General features: G+C 36.4%; 1 pseudogene; it reads right to left on the bottom strand.

Annotated features, from left to right (window-relative positions):
• Nucleotides 1-14,871: 14,871 nt before the first annotated feature.
• LOC118614585 lies at nt 14,872-14,990 on the bottom strand (annotated as a pseudogene).
• Between the last annotated feature and the right edge of the window lie 2,006 nt (nt 14,991-16,996).

The raw sequence follows: 16,996 nt of genomic DNA, 5'->3' as shown, positions 1-16,996 counted from the left end.
TAGGACTCTGAGTAACGACTTCCAGGCTCCTTGTATCCCAGACCGGAAACCAAAAAGTTAAAACCATTAGAAATAAATAGTAATCTGCTGTTGACTCTTCTACTGCTCTTAACTCTGTAAATGAGAGTTAAGCATATGCAAGGATCAGGGATGTATTTTCAGGCTGTATGTTACATAATTCTTATATTCACTGTTCTCAGACAAAAATAAAATGCAATGTTTCTGTTTTTATGATTTTTAAGTTTTGTGTTCTCTCTACTTCACCCTATTCAAAAAAGAGGAACTAGAAGAAAAAAGATCAAATGAGGATTGAGAAAATTTGTTAGTTCAGTACTTAATGGTCTGGGGATACAGGAATGAGTAAAACAAAAAGCCCTGTCCTCATGGAACTTCCCTTCTAGTGAGGAGGTGAGGGATAAGACAATAAACAAATATACAAAGTTAGTGATGAGGGCTATGAAGAAAAATAAAGCAAAGTGAAGAGCTGGAGAATGCTGGGTGCTAGTTAGCATATTCAGGGAAATTCCCTTTGGGGCGGTTATGTTTGAGCAGAGAGAGAGACCTGACCAACATGAGGGAGCAGGCGTGGGGATGTGTGGGAGAGGCATGTTGAGGGCAGATGGTGTAAGTACAAGCCTCCGAGGTGGGAGTAGGCTTGGCCTGCTGTGTGGATAGAAGGCCAGCCAGTGTGGCAGAAACACAGTGAGGGAGACTTGAGGCAAATCATGAAGGACAGGGACTGGCAAACTTTGTTTTACAGAGAGTAGATTTTTTGTTGTTTTTTGTTTTTTGGTGGAGGGGGCGTGGCTTTAAGGTCTCTGTCACAACTACTTAATCTCTGCCATTAATCTCTGCCATTGTGGTGAGAAAGTAACCAGAGATGTTAGGTGGACAAATGGCATAACTGTGTTCCAGAAAACTTTTTTTACAAAACAAGCAGTGGACCAAAGTTTGCATGTTGGCAATAATTTGCTAACTGCTGTTATAGGGCCTCCTAGGCCATTGGAAAGCAGTTGGGGTTTTATTCTAAATGTGATCAGAATCATTGGAGGGTTATGAACAGGTGAAGGAATGGATAGGACTTATTTGGAAAGGGTTATTGGTTGCTTTTGGGGGAACAGAATATATTGTCCACATAAGAGTGGAAGCAGAGAAAGCAGTTGGGAGTTTTGTATGAGCTCAGGAAAGACATGGTGGCTTGTGGCTTGAACGGAGGTAGTTAACAGTGGAGTTGGTCAAAAGGGGTATTAGATGTGCGTGTGTGTGTGTGTGTGTGTGTGTGTGTGTGTGTGTGTGCGCGCGCGCCTAGGGGCCAGGCAAGATTGCCTGGCTATTTGAGCAACTGAGTAAAAGGTAGAACGTCTTACTAGTTTGGGGAAGAGTTCACACGAATGACATTTGGTGGAGAAATCAAATTTGGCTAAATTTGAGATGCCTATTAGACATCTAAGTGCCAGAAATAAGTAGGCAGTTGGATGTATTCCAGTCTTCTTTCTTCCAGGAAGAGGAAAAGGTTTGAAAATTGTCTGGGAGAGTGAATGGAATAAGTAAATGTAATAAAATACTAGACAGCACAGAATTAACACGAGGTTTGTCATCCTAAATTTAAAGTGAGAGTAGTATCATGATTGTGTACATTCTCCCCAGCCACAAGGAGCTGTGTGTGCATGTGTGGAGCTGGTGCATTAGATATAACTGGAACTCGGATTTTATTAGGTAGCAGAATGGAGGGAGAGTGTCCTTGGGAAAATGTGGTCTCCGGAATCTAATTGGGGTGAGGAATGAAAAATCAGTAGGTCCTGGTGGGGTTGAAGAATTGTTAGACTTACTGTTATAAGAAGTGAAATGGAAAGGCAGGGGTTTGGTCAGAGTAGAATGATTGAAATTAAGATTTTGCTCATGATACATTAATTGCTCCTGCAAAGATCCAACATATGACCGCAAGGGTCACTGATTGAGGTGAGAGGGAGGATATGGTCTTGGATATAAGGGAGTCGAGTAATTGAGGGGCTACAGTATGTCATTAATCCCTTATGTGTATTTTGGAATCAGAATGATCGTAAGAGTAGTGGAGACCAAGACAGTAAGCTTGGATCAAGTGCAAACTCTTCAGTGAAAGTGAACAATGGGGAGTGAGCCGGAAGGTAGTTGTAATTGCTAATTCTAAGCAGCTTTGTGACTTTAGGCCAAGTCAGGTATTAGCTTCCTTATGTTTGTAATGATGGGTTCATGATCCATTTTTATAAACCTGAAAACCTGGACTATAGTAAATAATGGAAGAAGCAGGAAAGGGATAGAAAGGGAAAGAATGGAAGTCTTCTTCCAGTGCAGCGATCATCTGTGAGCCTTGTTCATGTTGAGGTCCACTGATCCAGAACGTTCTTCAATGACACAGTCACCAAATTGTCACCAAAGTCAAGAGGCCAAATTATAAATACTTTTCACTTATAACTGACTTTCGTGTCCCGTGTTATTGTTTGTCTAAGTTTTTCAGTCTCTACCATAATGTTTTATGTTTTAACATTATCAATAAAGTTACTGAATAAATGTAAAAGATTTTCTAAAAATAACTTTTTAAGAAGCAATTTTTCACCCTTAATGCAAATACATGAAATATGAAAGGAGAAAGTAGAGGTTATAATTCTGCATATTTTGCTTAAAGTATGGGACATTTAATAATTTTTTTGTATGTGAATAATTCTAAAGAGTGTAAAGTCTTGCTGTTGATAAGAATGTTGCAATATTGAACCACAGTGGTGTGTATTGTCACTAAAGTCTATTTGTAATAAGATGATTAGAGTTATTTAAAACTCAGTTATTACAATTTGATCTTCACACTTTTGAGAATTTCATAGTTTCAGGTACAAGTATTTTTTTTTTCCTATAAGTAGCTCCTGAAAAGTGATTTGTAAGGAAATATTCTCTAAATCGACATGCTCACTTTTCATTATAAATGTTGAGCTACCCATATTCATGGAAAAAAACTCAGTCTAAGACCAGGGCAAGACATAGTGTATATCTATAGGTATAGTGAGTTTATAGAATATTTAGAAAGTAGCAGGAAAAAATCCTTTATCTACAAATAATCTTTCTCCTGACCGAGATCTGTCACTCATAAGAAATACTCAAGAAGTATTTGTTAAGTGAACAAAAGATGATGTCATTATCAGGCCTTTGATGTTAGACTTTGTCTCTATTAAATTCTATTAAAATTTATAAATCTTCTTAGAACCATTATGGGGCCTTAGTGATAAAGAATAGAGATAATGTACTTGTGAAAACAGCACCGGAGTGCAACTGCTTAGTAAAGGCTAAAGTTTCTGACAAATTTGATTTAACTACTTGATTTAAACAACAATAATTTTTATACACAGCCACAGTTTGTGCAAACTGCTTTGCTTTTGTGATCATAAATGTTTACTCCATCTCATGAGAAATACCTGAACCAGATTTTACTAGGTGCTCTACAGCTGACTGAGAAATGTTCCCTTGGCCACAATTAGGAGGAGAAATTTAGGATAGCTTTTGTTTTCACCTAGGTATAGCCAGATAGAAGTAAAGAGAGAACTTGGGAGGGGAGGGGCGTGGAATTTGTAAAGAAACCTCTAAGTTGTTCCCAGTCTTATATGTGCAGAATATTGAATAGAAGATTATATCAGTCCTAAATTATCATTTCTGTGACAAGACCCAGCCAGACCAATCACTCCTAGAGGAGCTTGTATAGCATGTCTGAAGGAAGCTTTCCTTTTTGGTGTATAGGATTATCAAATTTTTAAAGAGGAAATATGTATAGAATCTTAATTTAAGTTGTGTAGGCTTTTTTTTTTTTTTTTAGAGAAAACAGGTAGAAATTTCAGAAAAAAAACAATAGCACTCCAATAGTTAATTTTTTATTTAATAACTAGATAACATAAAAGGAAAAATGGGGACTTCATTTTTAGCAGCACCAGTTTGCATTTCTTTTTATCTGTGCCCCTTGGCAAAAGGGAAAAAAGAAGTTAGAATAGAGTAATTCTATAAAGTACATTTTCCAAAAATGTCAAATAATTTCATTGGAAAATTTCCAAATATGAAAGTAACATGTATTCAAAATAGAGAATTTAGAAAATGCAAAAATAATTAAAATGATTATAGTCCAATTATATTTTTAAAAATTACTGTTAATATATTAAATGTCAATGTATGAGGATATTTTCTTCTTTCTGCACAGTTTTTTTCCAGATTGGGTTAATAATGTAACATGTATGTGCTAAACATCTTTACATCGTTGGACCCCTAGTGCTGATGTGATTAACATCCCTTTGTGTGTGCCATACTTTAGTCAATGGATCATCTGTTGTTGAGTATTTTAGTTTCCGGTGTCTCACCGGTGTAAACAATGCTTTCATAAACATCATTAAACAGAAAGCTTTGAGTGTCTTTTGTTATCTGCATTCTACAAGTGGTATGTGGCATTGTTTTTAAGTGCCCTTCCGTCCCTGAATACTATCATTAAAATAAAAAAGTTGATAAGTATAAAGAACAGTTCATTGTTTTCATTTACATTTATTTGATTATAATAAAGCCTGGGTATATTCTTATGCATATTGCCAGTTATATTTCTTACTATTCATCTATGTAAGACTACTAATTTTTTTACATGTTGCAGATAATGTCTAACTCTTGTTATTTTTATACAGATTTTAATCAAATCTCTCAATCTTTTTCATTAGAGACCTTTTGTTAATGTGTAGGCAGTCCTTTTCCACATAATATCAGAGTAAGTTATTTTCTTTAAGTTATTTTTTTGGTTTTATTTTTTATAAAAATAATTATGTAAATTTCAAGCATATTTAAGAGTCTAGAGAGGAGCTTAATCAACCTGTAGCACCCATCACCCAGCTTTTACAAATATCCATACATGGCCAATCTTGTTCCATCTCTGGGCGTATTTTGAAGCCAGTCTCAGATATCTGAGTATCATTTAATCTACTGGTGCTTAGGTTTGTATCTCTAAAAAATAAGGTCTCCACTTTTAAAAACATAGCAACATTATCATTATCACACAAAGAATTTAACAGTAATCCCTAATATCACTTATTCGATATAATTTTCCTGATCAATTTATAATTGTTTTTAAAAGTTTGAAATTAGGAATCAAATAAGACCTGTATATTGCTTTTAATAGATACATATTGAAGTTTCTTTTAGTTTGTAGGCGCCTCCTCTGTATTTTCCACTTCCTTCTTGCCCTCATTTTTTTGTTGGAAATATGGCTTAAATTTTTTTTTACAATAATGCAGTGGAAAATTTCTTTTATATATATTTTGAAGCTGGGGTCTACCTCTGCCCCCTGCTAACCAGTTAATAGTCAACCCGTACTATTTAAAATACAATCTTAAGTTCTCCATTTACTTGAAGTGCTACTTTTATCACATATGAAGTGTTATATAAGAATTATATGATAAAAGAAACATTTCAAATTAATGGAGAAATATATTTTTACTATGTAAAAATCCTTTGGTGTTTTGATTGTTATTGTAATAAATATGTTAATTTTTAGAGAATTTAGTCAATAATGAATTTTCCACCCAGGAATGTGTTGCATCTTATTTACTTAAGTGTTCTTTTGTTTCCCACAATAAAGTTTTGTGTTTTTTTTTTTATCCAATAGGCCCTGAATGTTTCTCAGAAAATTCGCTTCTTGAATCTCAAAACTACAAATTTTCTAGTGGCCTATTTTCAAATATTTTACTAACACTGTTCTGACACATGGAATGTAAAATGTATTTACACTTTATGGCAAATGAGATTTACAATAAAATCATTCCCTAACATCCTGAGCTTCAGTTTCTCTCCTCATAGGCAAGCACTGTTAACATTTTTTTTGTATTCAGAGAATACATGTATATGTATTCTGGCATATGTATAATATGTGCATATTTCCCCTTTGGTTATACAAACAGTATATTGCTTTCTTTTTTTGATTATCAATAAGCTTTAGTGATGTTTCCATATCAACACATAGAGATTTATCTTATTTTTATTAGTTTCTACAGAGCATCTCATTGTGAAAATGTACTATAGTTTATTTAACTCATTTCTTATGATAGGCAATCAGGACCTTTCCTCTATTAAAATCTTGCTGTGGGAAAAATTCTTGTATGTGTATCTTTGTGCATGTATAGAAATATTTTTGAAAAAAAAATTTTAGAAGTGGAATTACTGGGTCAAAATTGATACCTGTAGTGCTGCCAAGTTACTTCCAACACAGCTGCACCAATCTGTAATCCCAGTAAGATATATGAGAATATTCACTTTTCTACACTTTCGCCAATGCTGGATATTATTAGTCTTTTTTGAGGGGGGAAGAGGCATCTATGACAGTCGTAGATTTTTACACCTTTATTTTTTCCAGCTTTAATGCAATACAATTAACATAAAATTGTATACAGTGAGTTGATTTGATAACACTTGGAATATTTAAGATTTATTCTCAGCAACTTTCAAGTATATAATACAGTATTAATAACTTGTGCTATACATTAGATTCCCCAGAACTGGAAGTTTGTACTCTTTGACCAACATCTCCTCATGTCCCTCACTCCCCAGTCCTTGGTAACCAGCATTCTACTCTCTCTTTCTATGAGGTCAACTTTTTTTAGATTCCACATACATGAGATCATACAGTATTTACCTTTCTTTGACTTGTTTAGCATAATTCCCTCAAGGTCCATCCATGTTACAAATGGTAGGATTTCCTTTCTCATGGCTGGATAATATTCCATTGTGTGTGTGTGCGTACGGAGTCATGTTTCACTTAACTGGGATATGTTCTGAAATGCATCTTTAGGCGATTTTGTCATTGTGCTCACCTTGTAGAGTGCACCTACACAAACCTAGATGGTCTAGCCTACTACACAGGTAGGCTATATGGTACAGCCTATTGCTGCTAGGCTACAAATTTATACACCATAGTACTGTATTGAATACTACAGACAATTGTAACACAAGGGCAAGTATTTGTGTATATAAATGTATCTAAAATAGAAAAGCTACAGTAAATATACAATATAAAGATATCAAATGGTGTACTTATATAGGGCACTTACCGTGAATGGAGCTTGCAGAACCGGAAGTTGCTCTGGGTGAGTCCGTGAGTGAGTGGTATCTGAATGTGAAGGCCTAGGACATGACTGTACACTGCTGTACTTTATAAACACTGTGCACTTAAGCTACTCTAAATTTATAAAACAACATGAGATTAAATCACGTACAAGAGAAAATGATGCAATAGAGACTCAGTAAACATGGGATACGTGAGGCTGCCGTGACGTAACATGGCATATTGTTTTACAACAAACTTTGCTTCTATAGGTAGGAGTACACGCTAATGATAAGTATAGTATAGTAAATACAAAACCAGTAACAGTCATTGATTATCATTATCATGTATTATGTACTCTACATAATTGTGCGTGCTACACATTTATATGGCTGGTAGCACAGTAGGTGTGTTTGCATCAGCATCACAGGATCCCTGAGAACAGATAGATGTGGAGATCATGAGTTTGGTTTTGGAGCATAAATAGTAAGTAGCAGTGGTCGGTCTAAAAAGCGAATAATGTAATATGGATTTATTGTTGTGAAGGTGTAAATGAACCTAAAGTTTAGTTTCTCAGGATGGGAAGAAGGCTATGGAGAGGACAAGATTGAAGATACATAAATGAGTGGAAGTAACTGACAATACCATGTTCTGTAGAAAGATGAAAAAGATGGATCTCCAGAGCACAAGTGGCTTAGATAGGAGGAGGGACAGGGTACTTTTCTTTTTGGAAGAGAAAAGGAAGATTAGTGAGTACAGATGTTGGTGGGTTTACACATTTGCTTGGGGAGGTTGAGGAATAATTACAGTAGCTAATGTTGAATACTTAGTATCCCATTTGCTAATCTAAGTGTTTTATGTATTATAATTATAATTCATTTAGTTCTCAAACAGCCCTACGTGATACTGCAATTATTATCCCCATTTGAAAGATGAGAAAACTAAAAGAAGTTTTTGACTGGGTGGAGGTGAGGTCATATACTGAGACTGAAGATAGAGGTGAAATGAGAATAGCTTCATCCTCCAGTCCAAATGACTTCAAATTGAAGAAAAAAATTTGACAAGGGCAATGAGCACTTTTTGAAACTTATTAAAGTGTAAGCTCAAATTCCAGTTGTAAAATACAATCTAAATACAAATTAGGTGATTGTTATGCAAACTCAGCTCGAGATAATTCTTATAGCCTCTAAACCAATCACATCGCTGCGCCTAAATCCCTCTAACAACTTCCTGAGCTGCTATACTGGTGGAGAAAGTGGAAATTTGGAGAGAATGAGGTAAGTGCTAATCAAGAAAAACTGTGTTTCCTGGCCAGGAAGACTCAGGTCACCGCCCTCTTCCACCCTCGCCTTTTTTTTTTTTTTTTTTTTTAAATAGGTATAGCTGCCTATCCCTAAAAATTTTGTAAAATTGTCCATTTTTATAAGGAAAGACACTCTTCTCAGAAACCTATTCCTGGTTAATCAAAGTTCCCTGTCTTGGCACTGAACTTTGTGGTTTTTACGTACCTATGTTTTATTCTCCTTTCACAACTGTATTTCCTCTTATAATGTTTCTTTGATCTCCTGCCTCGGTGGTTATTTCTTTAAACATAGGGGAGGCCCTACTTCCCCCAACTAAATGGGCCATATGTCAGTTAAGGAAGTAAACAGAGAAAGGGAGTTTCGGTAACAGCAATATGACTGTTTAGACTTACCAGAATTGCCTTAGCACGAGTTGATGATGCCCTGGAGAGTGAGAGCCGTGGCGGTTTCTGTGGTGTGTATGTGTGGGGAGGCGGGGACTGTGGCGTGCGATGGGACGGCGCGTCACTTGATGATTTAGACAAGAGACTTCATTTCTACCATTCCTGGAGAAGATAGGAGCTAACTTAGCCTAGGTGCATTAGGGACTTAGAAATGAGGTCCTTGAATCAAAACAGGACTCTGGGGTGGGGGTGGGTGGGGAGGTAGAGAGAAATCTCAAAAGATTAAATCTGCTCAAAAGTGGCATGAATGGAAAGAATGAATGCAAATAGCCATGGAGAACTAGGCGGAAAAGGAAATGAAAATAAGTTAATATTTATGTTGAACCAACATGTGACTATATGTTTGTGGAAACAGATTTTGATTTGTAGAGAAAAAAAATTGATGAGGACATTTTTATGTAGAGAGATTTTATAAATATTGCCATTGCAGTTGTGAATTAAGAAAAAAATAATTGATATTCAGGGCTTTAATTTTGCTACTGTGTGTTTACCTAGGAAGCATAAAGTATCTCCTATTACCACCCCCAGAAGGTTAGTCCAATGTTGTTCCTGAAAAGTCTGAGTGGTTTGACAACCTGCTTTTACCTCTCATCCCCAATGCGGCAAGGGTTGGTTTTTGTATTTCAGGCCCCTTGATGGTGATAAAACTGAAATAAGAGGATGGAGGCAGGGTTGTTTGAAGGATGATTCAAGTAGAAACTCTTTTGATGTTGGGAAGAGTGATGAAGCATCCCTGACTGCGTGTACGGGGTCAACTGCAGGAGGCCTGTGGAGCCTGGATATTGAGGGCCCTGGTTTTGACAGTGTTACTGAATATCTCTCAAGTTGAGCCTGAGGTAAGAGGAGAGGGCAGCTGGAATTGCATCTCAACGTACCCCTGAAGTGAGGGTGACCAGTGGTTGTCAGCATCTTCAGGTGTGGAAGAAACAAGGAGAATCACGACAACCACGACAGACTAAAACCCCTCCCCTCATTTTCCAAGTACTCTGTAATCTCCCAGAATTCTTGTATGATCTTGGATGGAGAAGACCTTCCCCCAATAACAGGAGGGAGAACCCCTTTTCTTCAAAACCATATTGCACTGAATTTTTTATTAACCCTACTAGGTGAGGGTAGGCTGGAGCCCAAACCTAATTAAACTGATTTATATAAAAAAAAAATGAGACATTAAGTCTTATTACTGAATATCATGAAGCAAATTCATTTCTACTTCCCTTTTTATAATTAAAACCTATGGGAGTCAAAAGATAAAATGCTTTGCAAACAATGCTTTGCAAACCATTTTGATTTTGAAGTATTATTTTTCAATGATTAATTACTCTCTCTTCTTCTCTAATTAAGAAAAAAGTCCCATTCCCAAATATATAACCTATTCATTAATTTCCAGCCTTGTAGTGAAACCAGATTATGGTCATTTATTTTTTCCTCTATCTTTGGGTAGAGAGGCTCTCTCTCATGTTTTTTTGCCAGATGATCTCAAGTGACCTGGCAGAAGGAAGCCTGCCAGCAATGTATTTATGTATTTAGGTCTGCCTGTCTGTCTGTCTGTCTATCTATCTATCTATCTATCTATCTATCTATCTATCTATCTATCTATCTATATCATCTATCTATCTATATTTATCTACTTGCACTTTTATAGTGCTGACTTTTATAGCATTTACCATGTGCCATGCAAAGCTAATGAGCTTATAAATAAAAGCTCATTAAAAATCTTGACAGATCATGTTATATGGGTTTTGTGGGAATTCTTGCTTCTCTACTCCTTTTGTCTTCCCTATGTGAATATTTAGTTGGTAGAGAGAAGCCATATTGGACTTATTTCTCTTCCTCCAGCACTCCCTGCCCTCTTCGGCTTCCGTGTCTTTAAGCATGCTGTTCTTTGTGACTGGAGCGCTCTCCGCCCCTTTCCTCCTGGATACCCAGCCTTGAACATTCACCCTTCTGACCGTGGTTTGAGCATCACTTCTTTAGAGCAGCCTTCCTTGGTACCGCTCTATCTCTGTTAGGTTCTTCTGTTTTAGTTTAGGGTCTGATCATATTTGTGTCTATCTGTGTCAACATGTCTTCTTCACTGGACTGTAAGTTCCATGGAGCCAGGGACCTTATTTCTCTCATCTTCTTTAGTCTCTCTTCTGGTGCTTATGTTGGCTGACATCTATTATATGCAAAACAAACTAAATTGGAGTTGCAAATAAATGTTATTTTCATGTGCATTCTTGGCTTTTGTTATAGAGACATTCAAAACTCAATTTCTAGTTACCACAAAAAATAGCACATATTTTCTGACTTTAAGACAAAGCTGGGCATAGGCGTGACCCAGCTCTTGTTAAGAAGCATGGGTTGCAATTTGATTCTTAGCTCACTGAGTGGGGTAAGTTCACTGATGAGGTAATGGGAGCTCAATTCCTTGGTCACTTAAGCAAAGATAGTAATAATGCTGAGAATCCATTAGTTGCTGGGGTAAGAAAAACCAGTTGTGTCTAACTGGTTTTCAGTTTTTAGTTGGATAGAATATATTTTGGTATTGTGTGAGTATCTAAAGAGCTAGTCTGTTCTTCGATAATCTTATTATATAAGAACTTAGTCAAAGTGTCAGTCAGTATGACCTGGCAGCTCATTAGAAATGAAGAATCCCAGATTTACTGACCCAAAACGTTTAATTCTTACAACCTTGAAAGGAAGGTGGTATTAGTTCCAGTTTACAGAGAAGTCACTGGAGTTTGGATAGCATGCCCATGATAACTCAACAAGTATATCAGTGAGATACGATTGGAGGTCAGTCTCATCTGATGAGTCCCCTAACTTTCTACTCTGAAATCCTTGATAATCATAAAGCATATTTTTGGAATATATAAAGAAAAATAAACATGATCTGGTTACTTATGTTATGGGCTAAGGCTTCACGTGGAAGAAGGATGCAGATAGGAGAAAGCAGAAATTCCTAAGTGAAAACGTTAACTCTTCTCTGTTCATATTAGATAAAATAAATGGAATAACATACTCATTTGTCTCACATTCTTTTTGTGGAGGAATAAAATTAATTTCAAAACACTGAGCCTGAAAAATTCCTGGAGAGCTGTATTTCTCAGTGCTTTGCATCAAATCTTTCGTTTGACTTCAAAAGCCCAATGATGATTTCAGGTGAAAAGCAGGAAGACGAGGGATGTGTCTTCCGGGCTGGCTATGAGCTGGCCACCGATTTCTCTGGATCTCAGAGCATATCATTAGGGGACAAATAAAAGAAGAATACAGCCTTGCGTGCTTCTCTGAGAAATGGGGCACGATAACAATTTTTCTTATGAATCACAAAGCAACTTGCTTCCAGTCAGCAGAATGATGCCTGAGGTGCTGCCCAAGCCTCCACCTTCTTGTTTGTTTGGAAAGAGAGATTCCAGGGGCCGGCAACTGACGCAATGAAGCGCCTTTGATTTCTACTCCAGAGTATTGGGACGCGTGTGTGCTGGGCCGTTAACGTAGTTTTCAGTGTCATAGTCATATTTTCCATTGCCGCAAGAAAGACCATTTATGATTTTAGCACTGAGAAGTCAAAAAGATTGTTTCCTTATTAGTCAAAAGAATAAATAAATAAAAATAAACATAAAAAGTACCATTCCAAAATATTGACTAGTTCGGGAGAAGCATGAGGATGCTTGAGGTAAATATAATTCAAGCTTTTCTAAAGCTAGGGAATTGGGATACCGAAACACAGCTTTGTGTAGGATTGCCATGAACTTGCTTTCTGTTTGTGAGAGGAAAACTTGCCTTTTGAAGAAATGTGGCACACACACTCAATATAACATGAAAGGAAAAGTTCCTTGTGCCAAGAAATCGCTCACGTGAGATGGAATTTTTTTTTAAACAAATCTGGTGGCAAGCTTGAAGGAAGAATGAAATAATCTAAAACTGTTCATGGCAGTCATCCTCAGCCTCTCATATGGAGTTCGCAAAGCCTGTCTAAAAACAGAGCCTCAGCTCTACTTTTGTATAGCGAAATGGTGTGCAAAGGCTGCTTCTCTGGCTAATTGGGATAGCTTCCAGGTAGTGCTGATGATTTTTAGATTTGTGGCAAATTCTAGATCTGCCTAGAGACACAGCATGTTTAAAAAAATGAGGTGGAAGTATTTCTGGGGTGGAGGGGGGTCAACAACTAGTGTCTCTTAGGGTAATGTTCAAGTTCAGAACCGCAAGGGTAGACAATTTAACAATGAGGGAAACAAGCACCTTTAGAGGATTCTGTTTTTATTTTATACCTTCCCTATAACCGAAGACTGAACTTTTTTTCCTTTTTCACACTTGGCCCTGTATCTTTTGCTTAACTATATACAAGTATAAGGTTTTGCTTAGGATATGTTGACTCTGCTGAAGCTTAGGAACTCTGAGCCTTCAATCCCTGAGCCTTGGTAAAACTCCACCCATCTTCATATTTGCAAGTTTTTCCCATCCTGCTAACATTCCTCTTTAAAATGGAAACACACTGTTTCCATCTCAGCGGTGCTTGCTTGACCTTCCATACCACTGATGATTTGTGGAAATAAAAAAGGCATCTCTGCCTCTGCATTCTTTTCCCAATTTGAGGCTTTTCTCCTTTTGGAGAGACTTGTTGCCTGTTGTTAGTGAGACCCCTTTGACCTCAACCTTTGGAGAGAATTCAACAAAGGCAAGACCGCAGCCAAGAAATTAAACTGGATCAAACTTCTGGAGAGCGGTCAAAACACAATACTGAAGCTTCTATCATCCTGAATAATGACCTAAATAACCCCTGAAAGTTATTTCCCTCAGCAACACAAGTGTGATAGGAAACATGAGAACATTACTACTTTTAAATTTCTTTTAAATAAGTCATATCCTAGGGTGAAAAAATAATTATTTCGTTCATATTGGGAGTGGTAGCCATCATAAATCCCTCTTTTTTTCTTTTTCTGATTCAATAGAACACAATTACGTTTGAAGTTTGTTTTTGCTGTCATAAAAGACAGAATTTAGTTCTCTCTACCCAAATAAATGAGAATTGAATTTAGATTTATGACAAATCCTAGACCTCTCTTGGGTAAAGAATGTATATTTACTTAAATATGAAAGGCAATCTCTTGAGAGCATTGTGCGGAAACATGCTATTTATTCTTATACTGAAAAGGCTATCGTTTTCAAATCCCTCTTGGTTTCCAACCCTGGGGAACAAGCTTCATTCCAGAGGGTCAGGAACATATTTTGGATTAGAAATCAAGAGATGTAGATGTCCTAACTCAGTATCTTCTGCAGATTTGCTTTGTCACCTTGGGCAAGTCATTTTCTCTCCCTCTACCCCTTAGTGAGCTGCTCAGCACATGATGTGGCTGAAATGAGGCAGTGAATTTAAAGTTTCTTTTTTTTTATGATTTTTTTCACTGCAGCATTTTCCTATGAAATCTATATATATAGTATTTTATTAATTTATGAATGCTGAATTATAACCTTTATTAAAAAGTTAGGCAATGAGAACAGAGGCCATTTGGGTGTACTTAAACAATTGAAATGGGAGTTGTGTTAGTTTCCCAGAGCTCTGCTGTAGCCATTGACCACAGACTGGTGGCTTTATACAACAGAAATTTATTCTTTCACTGTGCTGGAGGCTAGGAGTCCAAAATCAAGGTGTCGCCAAGCCATGCTGCCAGCAAAGTTCTAGTGGAGAATACTTCTTACCTCTTCCTGCTTCTGGTAGCTCCAGGAATTCCTTGGCTTGTAGCAACACCTCTCCAATCTCTGCCTCATTTTCTCATGGCCGTCTTCCCTCTGTGCTTGTGTGTAGACTCTGTCTTCACACAGTGTGATCTCTTTGTGTCTCTGTTTTTGCTTTTTATAAGAACACCAGTCATTTGGCCTGGCCTAGGGCCCATCTGACTCAAGTATGATTTCATCTTAACTTGATTATGTCTGCAAAGACCCTATTTTATTTATTTATTTATTTATTTATTTATTTATTTATTTATTTATTTATTTGGTTGAGCTCACAGATTGCAAGGACCTTGTCAGCTTACAATTCCTTATTTTTTATTTTTGATGCCTACAGCACCTGGTCTTCCTAGGTGGTCTCCCATCCAAGCACTAATCAGGCCTGACCCTGCTTAGCTTCCAAGATCAGATAGGATTGGGCTTGTTCAGGGTGGCATGTCCGTAGACTCAAAAACTTGTTTTTAAAATAAGGTACTGGGTGTAAGAATTGCAACATATTTTGGAGGATGTAATTCTACAGTAACAGTTAAAGGTAACAATTGCAGTGTTCCATTAACATCAGTATCTAATTTATTTCTGCATTTTGTTTCCTAGCTTAATATAAAGAGAACTCCTGGTCCACATAATTAAAAATTTTAAAATTATAATTGAAAAAATTTTAAACATGTCACCTTGCAATCTCAATCACAATTTCCTCAGTTTAACCGATCCTGAGGTCTGATAGAGCCGTAATAGGAGGATGTATCAATGTGATAATATTGAGAATACCCTAAAAAACACTCCTGAAGAAACTTAAATCACCATTGTATTTGACTGACTTTGTATTTTTAAATGTCATAATACCCTGAGTTTTTCAGTGGTTCCATTTAAAAATGTCTTGTTAATGGCATACTTGATCTGACATTCCCTCAAAATTTCAAAGGAGTAAAAATCGTGTTATTTTGTATTTTGAGTCTAAACCGGATTTCAATTCTGTTGCTGACACTTTCTCTATTTTTGTGAGCAGCAGTGTGGAGGTCATGAACTGCCAAAATGAGCCCATTCAGCTGGTTAAAAATAGTATGTCGACACTCCAGCTCAAACAACTAAGTTACATTTGAGAGATGTTTAATTAATGGAGTTTTTAAAACAAAATTTTTTTATATATTTTATTTGAATTATCTGTTTCAGAACCTTGTCTTAAAACTACTAAAAATTTCAATGCGAAAACATACATTCTGGAATTTACCACCCTTATCATTAAAATAACTCTGAAAGTCTCCACTTTAAAAGTACGCCTTAATACATTTGACAATTTTTATGACTTTATCCAACTTCTTTCACAATGCTTTATAGACAACTATTTAGCATAAGCACAGAGACCTCAAGCATATGTCAGCAACTGCTTTCATCTGAGCAGCTCTCGTCACATCATCAGAATAGATACGGCTGTATTTTTGCCAAGTTACTCAATGGCACATTATAATCTTATCTAAAAACTTCGTTTTTTTTCTCCAGTTTTGTTTTATCTAATAAATTTTCCTTGTGATCATTGTGTGATTCTGTGGGAAAACAAGCAAAACAGAGAGATCAACAAATCCACATTTTCATTCAGCTGAATCATAAAACCTGAGCTTTAAAGGAATTCACCAGATATGTATTTTGAATGTGTATTTTGGGGTTCGATCAGTGATGCTAACCAGCATAGTATAGGCCCTCCAGGATATTTGGAAACATATGGGGGCATTTTTGGTTGTCTCAATACCTCAGGGCACACCTGGTACTTAGTTTCCTTGACCTGAAGATGCTAAGTGACTAGCACTTGTCTCACCGTAAGTGCCAGCAGAAAAGAAGGGTAATTATGTTTTTGTAAAAGTTTGCTTATTTAACACAGCCTCAACTTTAATAAGCTCTTGCTGATAGAATTTGTCTTTACTTCATTTCTAACTTTAGTCCCGTTAAGGAGCTATCATTGTCAGGTTTAACTTCTGTCGACATAAAATTTTTGCTGATGACACTAAGGAGTTCTATCAGGCAGGAGCATCTGAGCTCCTTTTGGAACTTTTGTGCTTTGTTTCAAAATCATGTAATTTAGCAGAAGTAAAGACTGTAAGATTTCACTACATGAAATAGAAGTTGAGCCGTTTTTGTCACATTAAAATGCAATTGGGTGACAGATAGTTCTCATCATACTTTCTTGCCTTCAGAAGATTTCATGTGAAACTTATAGGCAGTTGCTTTCATTTCATATATCATTGCTGCAGTGATGTGGTTGACCATTATTTGAAAACCACTTAGTGCCAAGTTGGCACTTTTCAGTGTGAGGCAGTTTTATCTTACTTATTATATTTTCTCATTAAATTCAATTTTAAAGCAATGATTCATTTCTACTTTTAAAGATAATTACTTCATCTCACCAGAAATTTTTTAAAAAATCTAAACAAAAGTATCCAAAACTTACCATAAGCCTTAAA

Source organism: Rousettus aegyptiacus, unplaced genomic scaffold (assembly GCF_014176215.1).
Source record: "Rousettus aegyptiacus isolate mRouAeg1 unplaced genomic scaffold, mRouAeg1.p scaffold_m13_p_2, whole genome shotgun sequence".
NCBI classification, from domain to species: Eukaryota; Metazoa; Chordata; class Mammalia; order Chiroptera; family Pteropodidae; genus Rousettus; species Rousettus aegyptiacus.
Note: the sequence above shows the minus strand (reverse complement) of the source record. Positions and strands in the feature narration are given on the sequence as shown.